This window comes from Elaeis guineensis, chromosome 1 (genome assembly GCF_000442705.2).
Source record: "Elaeis guineensis isolate ETL-2024a chromosome 1, EG11, whole genome shotgun sequence".
NCBI classification, from domain to species: Eukaryota; Viridiplantae; Streptophyta; class Magnoliopsida; order Arecales; family Arecaceae; genus Elaeis; species Elaeis guineensis.
This window is the reverse complement of record NC_025993.2, coordinates 97284081-97301314: the sequence shown is the minus strand read 5'-3', so window position 1 is coordinate 97301314 and position 17234 is coordinate 97284081. Positions and strand designations below refer to the sequence as shown.

The window sequence follows — 17234 nt, the reverse complement described above, 5'->3', positions numbered from 1 at the left end:
TGAACATTCAATGTATCGACTAGATGTCTCTATGTCACATAATTTTTGATCTATCTATAAGGAATACTCTTAAGGAAGTATATCACATCCAATGGATTCGGTCATTAGTATTAAACATCCATTGCACATGCCATGGTTGCGTAAGCTTTAAATCATGTGATTAAGACTCGTTTCTATGGAATCACTAGGATTGGATATATATAATTTATTTGATGGAGCACATAGATGATCATGTTGATCCTAGAGGAAGCAAAGATGACTAAGATTTCATTTGATAAATGCATTTCCCCTTTATAGAAGGCTATGTATAGAGAATCTTGTGTACAGATATTGAGCAACACTGGAATGAATAGAATCATAGACCACAAATATTATTGTGACAATTTCAGAGCTTGGAAATCCCTTATATCAGTGGTACTGTTAAGAGTTCTTCTTTAGGCATTTATGCATAATCCTCTTCTAACATCATCAGTTATCCTGAAAAATTTTGATGATAACTAGTTGTGAGAATTCAGTTCTCAGAAAACAGTTTCGAGAGAATTCTTTTTATTTAATTATTATCATCTCTACACTAGCTAAGTCATCCATGAATGGGCCGACATCACCCTTAAAACACCCCCAGAGTATGTACTTTTCTAATCCTAGTCATACATACAATGTACCCCAATGGTCCTAGTTTAACATTAGCATTTTAATAATTATATATAAGCAAAGTCCAAGCTCCAACTGTACAACACATAACTTCAAGGTTTAAAATACTAATTCCTTCAGCACTTGAAGATTTATTACAAACCCCTAGTATAGTGAGGACCGACCCATTAATGATTGGCATCAAGTTAATGGTCTTAGCAAGACACACCCTTTCATGGAGTGATAAAATATAGAGGGCCCCATGCTTCTCACCTATGGGATTATTTTAGATTGTAAGATGCAACTCCTCCTTCATAATAAACAGTCGTATATGCAACATAATTAACTTGAAAGCCTAGGAGAAGTCTTAATTGGGAGATGGAGCATGTCAGCTTGCTTTGCAAAAGATGTGGTAATTATGCAGCTCCTAAACATCACCACACAAAGTGATGATATAAGATTCATTGATTGCTCCCATGCATTTGTAGCATCTTTTATGGACACCTAAGACCAATTCTTAGCACCTACCCTTTATCATAAAGGTTGCTTCTTTCTCTAGAATCTGTGGACATGAAGACCACTTCCTTTGAATTTTACCTACCTCCTTTCCTTAATCCAAAGAAACCCAGTACATTGGATTGGGAAAGTCCTATTGGAGTGAAAGGGACCTCCTAAATCTATGGCCATGACTCTCTTGCCCCACCATTTATGTCACAGTCCCATCGTGGTAGAGTACAAACAGTAGGGAAGACACCTATATTGGAAAATAGCGATAAATTTCAATTCAAACAATGGACTTGACAAAAGTACCAAACTTGAATTTAGGTATTCATAGATTCACCATAATCCAACAAATAGAAGATAATGAAGTTTCTTTGAGGCATGGATCACGCCAAAGACAGGACTCATGCTGAGCTGGTGGTGCAGCTGATTTGAACTTTAAGAAACCTCACAATGATTTTTCGCACAAAGCATATTATAAGCTAGACAAGAGCTTCTCAAGATCCACACTGATACTGCACTTAGAAAGGCAATTTATGCAACATTTTTATATTAAAAACCACATCAAACTTTAAAAATCATTTTCGTACTTGGATAGCAGTCTTTAAGTGATTTGAGACAGATGGATACCATAGAGGTCTCATTCACCAATGTTAGGTGCTATCCTAGGGGTTCTAATTTCGGGAAAATGTCCTCTAAACTTTTGCATGGAGTGATAGGTTCTCTCTCTTCAAGACAAGAGTGAGGCAATCTTCGGTTAACCCACTTGCACTTGTCCCATGCTTGGATTCAAAGTCCATGAAGTGCATGAGATGGCTCTAGGAAGATGCTGAGTTACTTAACTGATTTCCTTCTTTTGGCTAAAGCTATAGGTCCCTGGGCTCTTTCAAGCAATATCCAACAAACCAAACACTTTGCTTGCATGTCGGTGAGAGTGATCCTATGGCATCTTTGTTTTCTCAGAGGACGTTATAGCGATGTGGTTGTAAGCCACTCAGGCATGTATGTGTTGCTAGGACCAGTGATCACACAGCGCCCAAAATCCCATGCTCTTGAGCCTTACATTATCTACGAGCTGCGAACCACCTGGATTTCTCCATTCGAAGTGATCGATACTATTTGGGCTGCTAGATTTTCCTAGCTTGTTCTATAATGTGCATGGAAGCATCCAAGCAATAGTTCTTAAAAGTAGTCCAAGGTTTTCAAGGTTGAAGTTTGTACATCACATCTCTGCTATGAAACTTCATATGCAAAATTCTAGCCTCTGAAGCTTAAAAAAAAAAAAAAAAAAAGAAAAAGTGAGCACTCCATTGTTGTCAATAGGATGAATTCATTGGTGGTCCAACGGTCTTGTCATTCGGTTGGCAGCGATGGCAATAACTAGTAGTCTTCAATCAGCATCATTCCCATTTCAGTAGAAGTAACTGTCAAGGTATGGAAGCTTGTCTTCAGATCAGGCAAGAAGTCAAAGTGTTAGTAGTAGCAAGCTGGGCTAGAACAAAGTGATGGAGGTGCAAGGTGCTGTCCCTGTCATAGGATGCCACTTCCACCTAGATCCAGCACATCATTAGTTTCAATTGGGTGGCCTGGACTGTTGAAATCTTTGGTGGAACCTAACTTAATTGCTCATGAAGGAAGAGCTGCTCCGCCATTCTGGTCTTGTTCTTATCAGAATCAAGCTTGCGTTGTGGTGTTCGCAAGTGCAGATCAAAGCTATGATTTTCCTCCAACTTCTGCAGGGAAGTGAATTGAATTCTTAGGAATGGAATTTTCTGTTGGCCTGAATTACCATTTGATAACATCAAAATGAATTAACCTTCTAATATATATATGCATCCCCTTTATCACTCATCAAATTTTTATAGTTAAGTTTTCAAGTTGTTTCCTGTAATAAGAGCAGTGAGTGGATTAAAATTAGGTTTTGCTTGAAAGTGTTGGAAAACTGAAGAGATCTGTAGAGATTGTTGAGGAAATCAGTCTTGTATTAATAGTCATTCTGATTGGTGCATCTTAAGTACTGGTGATTGGGAGTTAACAAGAAAACAAAAAATAAAAAATCAGCAATATTTTATGGGTGAAGGAACTCTGAACTTTTGAATCATTTCTTTTAGCTGGCTGTCCAATCTGGGTAGGCAGGTTGGACAACCAAGAAGTCATGAAGACTAAGCCTAAAGAAAACACAGCTAGTCATGGACCAACCTAACCTATTTTTATTTGAAGCTAAGTCACAAAGAACTCCATTATGTAATCAGGATTGGCTAGAGCCCAATCAGATCTAAAGCCAGGTTAGTCAGATTATCCAAATCTGAAGGACTTTGGTGGATGAGCCATGTAAAGGGTTATCCCATGGGCAAGCCATGTTTAAATCAACAGCTCAACTAAAAAGATCAGCAGAGGGGGTAGCACCTTTTCAAGTCCATATTTCAAAGTTCTCCGTAGCACTGGTACTGAGATGCCGGTCGGTACAGTGTACTCCCATTGGCATGACTGATGCACAATTGCTTTATTTACAAGCTATATTGACACTAGCCGGATCTGTGAATCAGAAAAGAAAAATCAAGCTTTAGTTTCTTAGGCATGGCTTGGTTACATGAGTGGGATATCCTATCTCAATGCAGTACAAATTTTCATTTTGATTATCATGTTGCTGTCAAGGACTCATGGTTCGGTACGTGAGGTATTGTCTGCTTTGACTCGTAACTATCTTTAAGCTTTAGTAAATCTTGATCATTTAGAACCTCACAGTTTTGCCCTTTAAAAAATACTCCACCTAGGAAGAATGGTGTTATTTTATATAAACTAGATTCCCTCTTAACTCCAATCAATATAGGATTAATGATACTGTTTCTTCTATACCACAATAAGAGTCAATTTGACCCATGATTTAATTAAAGGATACTGCAATATGAGCCAATCATAATGCTTATGATTAGATTTGAGTGTATTTGGACCCTTAGCTTAGCACCGATAAAAGGGTTTAAATTAAGGACCTATGCAAGCATGTGTTTAGTCCTACATCAGTTATTTATCAAAATAATATTAGATATTTATACGGGATCAAGAAATTTAATAATATTTTTTGACAATTTTTTTTAGGTGAAATCCTGATTTGTGACAAATGATGGATGTGTGCGCATTCAAGGTCTATGTTAGGTGCTCGCCCTAGTTTTTCCCAGTGTTACTCCAATCAAGGCCTATGTGGGCTCAAGCCCAGTCCTACCATTCGGAGACGGCCCACTCATCCAAGTAGATTCATTGAAGCCGAAACCCTAAACCCTAGGCTTAAAGAGCAGAGCAGGGCGACGAGAAGCCGCCGCCCTGAAGGCCAGTTGGTGAAGCTAATGGAGGCGGCTTAGGATAACACGGTGGTCCGTTTTCTGGACACCGATTCCATTGACTCCGAATCCTCCATGTCGGATCCGTCGGTATCATTAAACGATCTATCCTTTCGTTGAGCCTAAATCCTCCTCTGTATCTGCCTCTTTTCTCTTACGCCAATCCCTTTCCAACTCTTCCATATTTATATTCCTCAAGGTTTATACTTTTTATATTTTTTTTCTGGGATGATAGATCTGACTACATCAAACAACCTTCTTTTCTCCTCTTTGCATCTCCAGTCATGCACGCCTACGATTTTTCTGTAATTTGTTCTTCAAAAATATTAGAGAATGCTTACTATATTTACTGAACTTATTTGAACTTACTTTCTTCGTGCACCATTAGCCCCCTGCTACTATGAGGTTGGTTGCAGGGAAACAGCGAGAAAAGGTATCGAGGTGCTATATTGATATATTGGCAGGAGTATCTAAGTACATGGGATGACAGGAGCACCTTGCTCCATGTGATCTCTTCTGTCAAAAATGGACTAACTTATTAATGTATTTCTTTGCTTTAATTGGTACTGGAAGTGTACAGATGCAGAAATCAGTACGTAGTGTTTGTCACATCCATGTTAAATGTTGACTTGAGATTTAGTGAGTCAAATCATGGTATCAATGAAGTAAAGTAGTTTATTTTAGTTGCAAGTTGTCTAAGCATTTACATTTTGCAAACAGAATATAGTAGCTTAGAACGTAAAAAGGATATAAGAATAATTGATCATGGTAGATGTCAACTTGACGGATAATTTGGGATGTCTAACTCCTGGATTTTTGTATAAGCTACTTAAAAATGGCTGTAGCTTTTTTTGATAAATAACAATGGGATTGGTGCTTGTTTGGTTGATGAAGTTAAACTTTAGAATTTCTTTTCTGATCTTTTTCAGTATGCTCTTCTTGTTCTTATTCTTCTTGTTGGCTTTGAGAGATATTTGAGAGCACTTGTTCTAACTTCCATTGAAAAAATATCCCCTGGGCTATCTGGGACATTTATATTTTTAACTTTATCCTTCTCATTCTAGTGCAATGCCTCTTCTTTCAAGTTTATTTTTAAGCATCATACATCTTCATTGACTATTGTTTCAATTCATACTATGCTCACATTGTTACTTTCGTAAGAAATACAACCATTACTTGCATGTATCACACGCCATTTTGTAAACTAAGTTCATCTAGGTGGCTTTTTGAATTGAGGAAAGTAAAGGTAACATTAGTTGCTTGTATAATGCTATTAGTAACTTAATGTTTCCTTTCGACTTAAGCCGTATTTATCTGAACATACTAAACATCAATGACAAAGCAAAATGATGATATATTTTGATCTGAAATTAGTGTGGATAACACATATGGTCTTCAAAGTTCTCTGATTGCTTTGTTGTTATGTGCCCCTTCTCCCTCTTTCATGCTGTGATACTCCATAACTTCTTACACAGATTTACTGGATTATTGCTGCCTGATCTTGGGATATCATGCACCATTAAAATTTTTTTAAATATTTTGTGCATTTTCTTATGTTTTTCTACTTCTTTTTTTGCAAATGAGGTCTAGTAAGTCAAAAAATACTCATTTTCATAAGAATCATGCTTTTAATAATTAATATTGTGCATGCCCTTTCTTCCCTTAAGAATCATGCTTTTAATAGTTAATATATTGCATCCCCCTCCTTCCCCAACAAGGAGTGATAGAAGATTAATGCAATTCCTCCCCTAATTAGACGAGTCTTGCATTATGAAATTTATTGAATTGCTCATCCATTTGTTCCTCATGTTTCAACTTGCATTTATGCAAACACCTAGGCTGGCTATAGGATATAACTTTACTCACCTCCAAACTTGGCCTTACTAGATTTAACACTCATTAACTTTTCAATCTTCCTTCCATCATCCTTTAAGCCTGAACCATCGAGCATTGCCAAGATTTCCAGCATTGCCAGTTTTTTATTGAAATTCTCCTTTATTTCATAATAATTCAAAATTCTTATTTTATATGGAATATCCCTTGCATTATCTGGGATATTTATATTTCTAACTTTACCTTTCTCATTTTTCTGCAACATCATCTTTCAAGTTTATTTTTAAGCATAAAACCTCTTGAGTAAATTATTTTTGAATTCATACTATGCGAGCATCATTACGTCCATAAGAAACACCACCACTTGCATGCATGCATCACATATCATTTTGTAATCTAATTCCATCTCCATCTAGTTGGCTTTTCGAATTGAGGAAGGTAAAGGTAGCATTCATGTGTTTGTATAATGCTTCTAATAAGTTAATGTAGCCTTTGGACTTGAGCCATATTTATCTGAACATACTGAACATCAAAGGCAAAGCAAAGTGATGAGATATTTCGATCTGAAACTAATGTGGATAATACTTATTGTCTTCAAAGTTCTCTGATTGCTTTGTTGTTATCTGCCCCTTTTCTCTCTTTCATGCAGCGACAGAGACCCTCCATGACTTATTAGACATATTTTATGGACTGTTGCTGGCTGATATTATGAATTTATGATATCTTGTTCTCTGAAAGATTGTTAAATATTTTGTGCATTTGCTCATGTTACTACCTCTGTCTTTGCAAATAACTGTGCTAGTAAGTCAAAGCGTACTCATTTCCATAAGAATCATGCTTTGGATTGTTAATATTATGCATCCCCTTCCTTCCCTTAAGAGTCATGCTTTTAATTGTTAATATTGTGCTTCACCCTCCTTCACTTATGAAGAATCATAGAAGATTTAATGTACTTCTTCCCCTAATTAGAGGATTCTTGCATTATAAAAATTATTAACTTGCTCATCCATTTGTCCCTCATGCTTCAAATTGCATTGGTACAAATGCCTATGCTGGTTATAAGTTATAACTTTATTCACCTCCAAACTTGATCTTACTAGATTTAGCTATCATTAATCTCACGATTTTCATTCTTCCTTCCATCTTCTTTTAAGCCTGAACCCTTCAACCGTTGCCAAGATTTCCAGCAATATCAATTGTTTATTTGAATTCTCCTTTCTGTTGTACTAATTAGAAATTCTTGTTTTGTATGGAAAAGTTATTTCTGTTCGAAATAATCAAAAATATGGTGGCACTAATAATGGAATGTTCTTTAATGTTTACATCTGTGTCATCCATTAGCCTATCAGGTTACAATGGTTGTACTAGTTACCAAATATTGCAAAATGATGGGCACTTCTTTTAACATGTGAATAACATGACATTGTCTTTGAAGTTCTTGGACTGCATTGCTACAAGCATGAATTCACAAACTACTGGAATGAGGCAGTACCATTGGTACCATGCCATTTTGATGTAAAATCAGCACTGGCATGAGTATTAGGATATGGAACCTATCTGTATTGATATGTACCTGCTGTACTGGTGTGTACCTATGATATTGTACCTAATTGTACAGGTTGGTGTTGATTTTTTTTTTACCTCATTCTTTTTGATGCTGTCAGTTTCGTTATATATCATTGGTACCGGTACCGTACCAATACCACACCATTATGATGAAATTATGATATGTGGTATGGCATCCTTATTTGAAACTGTGACTTCAATGATTTCAATGCTTTCTCATGAAGTTACAACCTCTCTGTCTTCATCCTGTCATGTTCATCAGAATATCCTTGGTACTTCTCCATGACATTTCTGTCTTTGTTGCTAAAATCTTATGACTCATGATCAAAATTACACTCGATATGGAAAAAATAATATGGATCATATCTTGGGACCAAAATTAGTTAGGGTCATATTATCTAGATCCGTAATTTGAATTATAAAGTTGCTTGAATCATAAGATTCGAATTGATTATGCTATTTAGATGTTAAATCATGTAGCATTCCATTTTCTTTAATTCATTTGTTTATATGGTTTCTGAATTGCTTATTATTAATAAATCTCGAGTAAAATTGTACACTTGTTATCTGGATTTATGGAGTTATAAATACAAATTTTAGTATTTTTGCAGACCTTTGTAAAAGCCTATCCCTTTTTATTTAAACATTAATTAATATGATAATTGAATTAATCATACACCATATTTGTCTCATTAGGCATGTTATATGTAGGCTTATGTTTGGGGAAGCAAGATTTCTTGTATATATGACTTTATTCTCTATTCAGCTACTTATTTTCAGGGCTCATATTTTAATTTTCTAACATTTCTTATATGTTTTAAAAGTTCCTCAAAAGAATCAGACTAAGTCTTTCAGATCCTTGATTCAATCTGATCCAACCCACTCTATGATTGATGGCTTGAGCCGAGGCTTAACAACACTGATTTTTGTTTAAGTTTACCTTTGCCAATATATGGATATATACTTCAATCTTAGCATGCTTTCATAGTTAATACAGGGATCTCATCTAAACAGATTTGGTAGCTGCCTTATGCTGCGTGTATTCATTCCAAAAGAAAAGCAAAATGATGAGCTGCTTTGATCTGAAATACATGTGGATAACATTAAAAGGTCTTCATAGTTCTCTGATTGCTTTGCTGCAATGCATTACTCATGACATCTGCATTGGCTTCATATGATTCCCCTTTGTATCCCCATCCTCGCAGCATTTGGCTTTCTGAGCATAAACACTATTTACTATATTTGATTAACATGACTTTGTTAGGTTTTTGTTTTACTTTCCATGAAAAGCTCTCCCTGATGTTTCATTTGCATGCGGAGATCACATACAACGTTGATAGGTTATTCCAAGTTTCATCTAGCCTGTTTAAATTCTATCTAAAACAAGCAAAAAAAAAAAAAAGAAAAGAAAAGACAACTAGCATTAGCAAGATGATAATTGAATTAATCATGCACCATATTTGTCTCATTAGGCATGCTATATGTTGGCTTATGTTTGTGGAAGCAAGATTTCTTGTATGTATGACTTTATTCTTCATTCAGCTAGTTATTTTGGGCTTATATTTTAATTGTTTTGCATTTCTTATGTGTTTTAAAAGTTCCTCAAAGAATCAGACTAACTCTTTCAGATCCTTGATTCAATCTGATCCAACCTGCTCTATGATTTATGGCTCGAGCCTGGTCTTAACAACATTGATTTTTGTCTAAGTTTACCTTTGCCAATATATGAATGCATACCAATCGTAGCATGCCTTCATAGTTAATACAGGGATCTCATCTAAACAGATTTGGTTGCTGCCTTACCCTGCATGTATTCATTCCGAAAGCAAAGCAAAATGATGAGCTGTTTTGATCTGAAATAAATGTGGATAACATTTAAAGGTCTTCAAAGTTCTCTGATTTCTTTGCTGCAATGCATTACTGATGACATCTGCATCGGCTTCATATGATTCCCCTTCCTATCCTCAACCTTGCAGCATTTGTCTTTTTAAGCATAAGCACTCTATCTACTACTTTATTTGGTTAACATCATTTTGTTAGATTTTTGTTTACTTTCCGTGAAAAGCTCTCCCTGATGTTTCATTTGCATGCAGATATCACATACAACCTCGATAGCTTATTCCAAGTTTCATCTAGCCTATTCAAATTCTTCTAAAATGAGCAAAAGAACAAAAAGGACAACTAGCACTAGCAGTCATGGTTTTAGTAGTTACTGTAGTCTTGACATATGGTTGAGCTTATTAGGTTTTGTTTTATCTTTCATATACTAGTGATGGCAAAGCAAAATGATCAGTTTTTGGATCTGAGAGTCATGTGAATATCATATTATGGTTTGTAAAGTTCTTTGATTGCTACGAAAGTGTCCATGGCCTGTCATTATGTATTAAATAAACAACTTACTGATTAATTTCTGCACTTGCTCCACAAGTTACAGGGCTTTTCTGCTGGTCTAGTTTTAGGATATTTTAGCTTTATATGGAGGGATGGCATGATTTGGTGGTTGTTTAGGTTCATAGGGAGGGAGTACAAAACTTGCCCCTTATTTAGTAGGGGTGGGCACAGTTTGGTTAATCGAACCACTATCCTATTTTTAAAACCGAACCGGTCCTATTGGTTCTACAAAGACCCAAACCAAAATCGAACTGGTCAAACGGGTTAACCGGTTAATTGATCTGATTGGTTCGGTTTCTCGATTTTTCAGTTTTTATTTTTTCTATAAAATATATTTCAAACTGTAATTCATGAAAAAAAAAAACTAAGCCGAAAGTCTTCCCAATATTAATCTTGTTATCAACTTCAAAAATTAAAATAATCTTTTTCATGATTATAACTACCTTAAAAATGAAATCTATTAAGATATTCTAGTATAACCAAAAATAATAATAATAACTCCATATAAAATCGTACAGCATGGCTTTAGCTGCTAAAGTTTTTTCATGATAAGTGTCATAAAAAGCCATCAAATAACAAATGCACAATATCATCAAATACAATCTCAAATATCAAATAAAACATACAACAACATAGCTTCAATTATCCAATACATCTAAAATATCATAAAAACTAAGTTCTTGAACAACATGAAATAAGAACCCATATCTTCTATCATAAGTCACTTCAAATGGGAGCCATCTGATAAAGCTTGACAAATCTATAAAATGTAAAAATAAAATATAAGTTAGAAGTTAGAACTTATACAATACAATAAAATAAATCAAAAATGATAATATTAATAAATTCATTAGAAGCTCATAATATTATCTTCAAATGCGACATTTGGTCATCAATGGTGATAACATGGTGTTCATTCGTTATGCATTATACATCTAAAGAAAAGCAAGACATACAAATATAAACATAATAATGAAACATTAAATTTATTCAAAAGAACAAAAGTTTAAAGCCTTATCTAAATCTATTGACTTCATGTCATTTATTGTTTTCTCCACATAAGATAGAACACAAGCTTTTTGCAACTAATCTTATCCACAAACAAGAGCCTCTACCATTCTAGGCATTAGAGAGCTACGAAATGGATCAAGCACACAACCTCTCGTGCTAAAAGCAGATTCTAAAGCAACGATTGATACCGGCATAGTCAACACTTCACGAGCCATAGATGCAAGGATCCGATTCTTGTAGGAATTTATTTTTCACCAATTCAACACATCAAAGAACTTAATTCTTACGATCTTCACACTCTCCTAAATATTTATCTAACTCATTTTTGTTCTTTGTATTTTCTTGTCCAATTTGTTGCTTTGTATACAATGAAGCCATGAAATCTGCAACATCTTCTGCAGTATTAACCTCCATCTTACATGTTTCTTGAGATTGAACATTTGATTGTATATTAGAAGATTGTGTGGAACTATACAAATCAAACAAAGAATTCAAAATCTGTTGCACTTTGTCCTACAAGTTTTTTGCCTTTTTAAGTTCATAAGACTCACCAATTATCCAATTTATATAGTGTAACTTGTAATGAGGGTCAACAACCATAGCAATGAATCATAAAAGATTGATGTTATCAATATTTACCCAATATTTGTCATGCTTCCTTTTCATTTTGGAAGCCATCAAATTTGTGCCAACATCTTCTAAAGTGCACCTCCTAGAGATGATCATTCTAATGCTGAAGATTTTTTTTATGTACTCATTATCAGTGATATGATATGAGCCAGATGATTTAGTAGTGATATCATAAAAGATCCTGAGGAATGGCAATAAGTTACGTGCATAATCCCAATCACTTTCATTAGATACACCAATGTTGTTTTTGTTTTTGACAGTAGTAGTAAGCTCCTCCACATATTTAGAATTTTGACTCTCCAACAATTCAAACATTTTTGAAATTTGAGAGCTATCTCTAGCATCAAGCAAGCAGAATTCTATCTTGTTTCTACATCCAAGTAAACTATGCTCTTATACTCTATTTTCTCTTTCTCCACTCAATTTTTTAACCTTTGCAACCTAGCTGGAGAAGATCTAACATATTTCACAGCATTACAGATTCTAACAATAGAATCATCCACCTCCGATAATCTATCTCTAATAACCAAGCTTAGTATATGTGCAGCACACCTTATGTGTAAGAACTCATCTTTTAAGATAATTTCTTTTCAACTATTAAGTCTTCTTCTCAAATATTGAATTTTCACATCATTTGAGTTAGCATTATCAATTGTTATTGTCGTCACTCTATCGTTACCCCAATCAAAGAAACAACTCTCAACAACTCTTCCAATTACTTCACTCGAATACCCATAAATTGGACAACAGTTTAAGAACTTTTTGTGCAACTTCCAATTATCATCAATAAAGTGAGCAGTGAGGCACATATAATTAAAATTTTACACAAAAGTCCATGTATATGTGGTGAGACAAACTCTAGAAGACAATATTTAAAAAGTTCTTCAACTTCTTCTCATGCAAAAAAAAAAGATTATAACAATATTTAGAAAGTATGCGTCATGAAGGGACTTCAAAATGTGGGTGCATGTCATTATAAAAATTATGAAATTCTTCACGTTCAACATACTTAAAAGGCAACTCATCAATGATAATCATTCTAGCAAGTGACTTTCTATATTTTTCTTGATAAAAATTCAAGCAGCTAGTGTTTGTGTAGTGCTTCACTCTTTTCGTACTATAGGTTGAAAGAATAAAGTCTTTTGCTTCTTATCTACTTGATTGTGTGGATGCTTTTTGCATCTATTCAAGTGATTATGTAAACAATTAGTGCTATTAGTAGGTGGACAAGCAAGATCTTTACTACAATAGTTACATGTCGTCTTTTGCTCACTTGGATCTTCACAATCAATCTTGGTGAAGTGTTCTCACACCTAAGAAGATTTATTTTTTCCACCGTCCTTAGGAGGCTTTGTCGAATGGCTAACATCAGAGGGTGCAGGAATAGGATTGGTACCAGGACTCTCCACCATTGATTTGTATCATTACCAATACTTGGCATCTACCAGGAAAAAAAGAAAAAGGGTGAAGTCAAGTTAATTTTAAAAGAAAAAAAGAGATACTTTTTGGCAACTATAAAAAAAAAAAAAAATCATAAGGCTTCTGCAATCCATGAATAGTTTATTAGTGGAAAATAAGAAAGATTGATTCATAGCTCCCAACCCATGAATAGTTTATTAGTTTAAAGCATATTTGATTGATGGCATAGGATGAAACTATCTATTCAAACCTATAAACGATAAAAAAAAATAAAAAATAAAAATTGCAATATGCAAGCAAAGCAATTCAGTAACAGACAATTCTTCATATACATAGCCAATTTTATGTATCTTAGTTTTAAGCCTGTTTCAGTACTTGTCAAGAATAGTATATATAATTAACTATGAAGCTACAAGCAGTTAAAAATATTTGTTTCAAATAAATAATTTTATCTTCAAAATCTCTCTTATAAGATTACATTAAGATTCACATCATGTCTCGCTGCTAATAATAGTGTTGGATGAAACTGGCATCATCTCTGTGAGAGCTGAAACCAAATTTCTATGCATGCCATCAATTTTTTTCTATTTATGTCTATCTGTTAGTGGCTTTGGCTTGCAATGAACTAAGGGTCCATGCTCTGATAGAACATGAAAAACCCTTCGAACCCATGATACTGTATGTCAAGACAATCTCAATAATAATAATCAAGAGATCAGGGTATTACATGGAATAAAATAAATTAAAAAAAAAAATTTTAATATTTACGAACCCCTGGTGGGCTGTCCATCTTAAAAAGGAACAGGCTATCAATGAAAAACATCATATGACACCTTCAGCCAAATAGAGGGAAATTAAAATGATTAGAAAAGGAAAAAGAAACAGACGAGGGAATCTTGACCAGAGGAAAGTGGGAGGGGGTTTTTATACAGATTTATAACTATATATATATATATATATATATATATATATATATATATATATATATATATATATATATATATAAAGAAGAGAAAGAATATGAAAATGGGAGAAGATAATGATTTTTTTTACTGTGGTCCTTTCTTTGTCTTTTTATTTGAAGCTCCCAGATCCTGAAAAAGAGCAGACGGCTAAGAGATGGAGATGGAGAGAACTTTGAAAAAACTTTCTAGGGTTTGATAGAATAAAATTTTCTTATGTGAAATAATTAGATTATACATGCACGGTTCGGTTCGGTTAACCAATTGGTTTTAAAACCACAAAATTGAAACCAAACTGAATAATCAGTTGTTTTAAAAATGCCAAATTGAAATCGAACCGGTCGGTTGGGTTAACCGAGAATTTCAGATCGGTTGGGATCAGGTTTTTTTTATTTGGTTTAGTTTTTCGGTTTTGTACGCCGGACCCTATTATTTAGGTTCATAGTGGGGAGTGTGTGATTTGTGGGTTATTTAGGTTTATAAGCTCACCAGAAAGATGTTGCATTCAGATGGGGGAGTGGTAGAGGATGGGAATGGATGATTTGTTGGTTATTCAGGTTTTACAAGCTTACAAGAAAGATCATGGAGAAAGATTCAGCCTGTTGATCTGAAACCTGCTGCTGATGCTGGGCTTGCTGATTAAGTGGATAAAGCTCAACGCCAACACGTTGCTTTCAATCTCTGTTGACAGTTTGCAGTTTAATGACAGGAACATTGAAAAGTTGATGATTTTAGATTAAAAAAAGGTTGTTTAGTCTCTAAAATCTGATTTTGATAACCAGGCATTTTTCATCTCACAGCAAAACTTGTACCTACAATCTCCCAGTTAGTGAGTTAGTGAGATGAACTCTTTCCTGTCTGTTAAAGCTTGTTTCTTCTTTCTTGTCCATATATCTCAGTAAATAGCAAAATTCAGTGTAAACTCATGAGTCTACAAAATCCAACCAGAATGGATAGGTTACCAGTTGTCTGGGTCGGAAACTGCATAGAAGCCGGTGAGGTGGTTGGTGGAGTATTCATGGGTTATTTGGGAGGATTGGATGATGAAAACATGGAGGTGGACACTTTGTTGGAGTAGGGAGAGATTTGAGTGTCAGGTTGGTGGTTGGTTTGTTTTTGAGACTGTTGGGGTGATGGGAAGGGAACTGAAGCTCCTGAAGTCATGAGCTTTAGCTATTTTGGGTAGAGAAAGAAGATAAGGATTTTAGGATAAACTTAGAGGATGTTTGGTTCGTAACCAAAATCAGAAGGAGAATGGGAATCGAAATGGCTTAGAATTCGAATCGGAATGGTCAAATTTTCTGAAGCATTTGGTTCGTATTCGGAATTGAGATTGGAATCGGAATTGAAATGAAAATTTGAATCTATAGAGAAGAGTAAGGATTGAGTTCTATATAGATTGAGCCATTCTCATTTCATCACAGAATTAGAATGAGATTCTTTTCAATCAAATGGTTAGAATGAAAGTTACCCATTCCGATTCTGATTTCAGACCTTCATTTCCTTCAACCAAACATTTCTTTGGTCTGTCAGATGTGTAAATAAAGTAAATGAAAAGATGCTGCATTTTGAACTAAAAATTCTACAACCAATGGTTAAACAGTGGTATGTTGAAGTGGTTATAGAATTTTTAATTCAAAATGCTGATGATGTGTTTTTCTATTGATTTTTTGTATAGCGTACGTATGGTTGTAGAATTTTTTAGTTCAAAATATTGATGTGGTATTTTTTTTATTGATTTTTTCTAAAGTATGTATGGTAAGCTAAGTCTATTTAAAAATTTTCTGAATTAAGAGAAAAAAAAAAAGAAAAAACTAGTGACCATTTGGAAGTCCTTATGATTCTTAGAGAGAATAAAGTTTTCTTAGTTCTGGGGCTTATCTTCAGACTCCAATTTCTTAAAAAAACTTAATATTTTAGTATGAAATTGGAGACTATTAATTATATTTTATATATCCTGGTTTTTCATGGTTTTTTTTTTTTTTTTTTTGGTGTTTTTCTTTACAAAATATAACATGGCTTATTAAACTCATGGAAAACCAGTGCTAACAAATAAATAACCCACTTTAAAATAGCATATCACCAAGACGCGAACGTGGCAGCGGATTGAGTTGCCTCTTTTGGCATGGAGCATTCTGTCGATGTATTGTGGACTAATGGGATGTCGATCTCGGAGATGTTAAAGGATATTTTATTTTTTAATTTTTTTGAAATACGTACTTGATGTGAACAACGGTTATACAAAAAAATTAGTTTATTTTTTTTTTAATGATAAAAGTGGATCCTTAACTTCTATAAGTTCCTCCTTTTGCAACTCTTATATGGATGTAGCTGTATATTTGTACATGGACCTGGGATTGGATCATGTTATATTACCTAAGGCTAGAAGTGGGCTGGGATGGGTTGGGCCGCACCCCTATCCATGTTTGCTCTAAAATATTTTTTCGGATTTCAAGTTCAGATTAAGTCCAAAATTTTTTAAAAATTCAGATCCGAATTCGGCCCGCACCTAAGCTCGAACCAAACTCGAACCCTATTGACCGGCCTAAACTACTTATTTGGACCAAATATTGAGCTGGTCCCAACCTATCATGAAATCTACAGTTGGTCTTAAACTATAGATTGAAACTAAAATATTAAAAATGGAAACATACAGTCAGATATAGTTAGAGTTGACATATTTGGTATGACCTGAATCCATAAGGAGAGAATGTATCAATAAAGCGAAGCCTTCACTTTAAATAAGGGTACCATTTTTGCTTTTAACTGCCTTCAGTATTCAGATGGAAAGTGCCTCCAGGCCCTCCAAAAAAAACATAATTAGTTGGAATAGCTAAACAAAATGTTTTCTAGCAAATCTTCTTCCTCCATCTTCATGCATCCATTATCGTAAAAACCTACATTTAAAATAAACTAAATAATTGGAAGATGAAAAATTTTAAGTACGAAAAATTGT

At 34.4% G+C, this 17234-nt stretch overlaps 5 non-coding genes across 5 annotated transcripts; all 5 read left to right on the top strand.

The window, feature by feature from the left end:
* The first annotated feature begins 5806 nt into the window (after positions 1-5806).
* LOC114912738 (small nucleolar RNA R160) lies at positions 5807-5880 on the top strand. The gene has a single exon (XR_003798561.1). It is a non-coding gene; the product is annotated as a small nucleolar RNA R160 (small nucleolar RNA).
* A 958-nt stretch (positions 5881-6838) lies between these two features.
* Positions 6839-6912, top strand: LOC114912740 (small nucleolar RNA R160). The gene has a single exon (XR_003798563.1). It is a non-coding gene; the product is annotated as a small nucleolar RNA R160 (small nucleolar RNA).
* A 2011-nt stretch (positions 6913-8923) lies between these two features.
* On the top strand, positions 8924-8998 carry LOC114912741 (small nucleolar RNA R160). The gene has a single exon (XR_003798564.1). It is a non-coding gene; the product is annotated as a small nucleolar RNA R160 (small nucleolar RNA).
* Positions 8999-9694: 696 nt separating this feature from the next.
* On the top strand, positions 9695-9769 carry LOC114912742 (small nucleolar RNA R160). Its single transcript, XR_003798565.1, has one exon. It is a non-coding gene; the product is annotated as a small nucleolar RNA R160 (small nucleolar RNA).
* Positions 9770-10144: 375 nt separating this feature from the next.
* On the top strand, positions 10145-10218 carry LOC114912743 (small nucleolar RNA R160). Its single transcript, XR_003798566.1, has one exon. It is a non-coding gene; the product is annotated as a small nucleolar RNA R160 (small nucleolar RNA).
* Positions 10219-17234: the final 7016 nt, after the last annotated feature.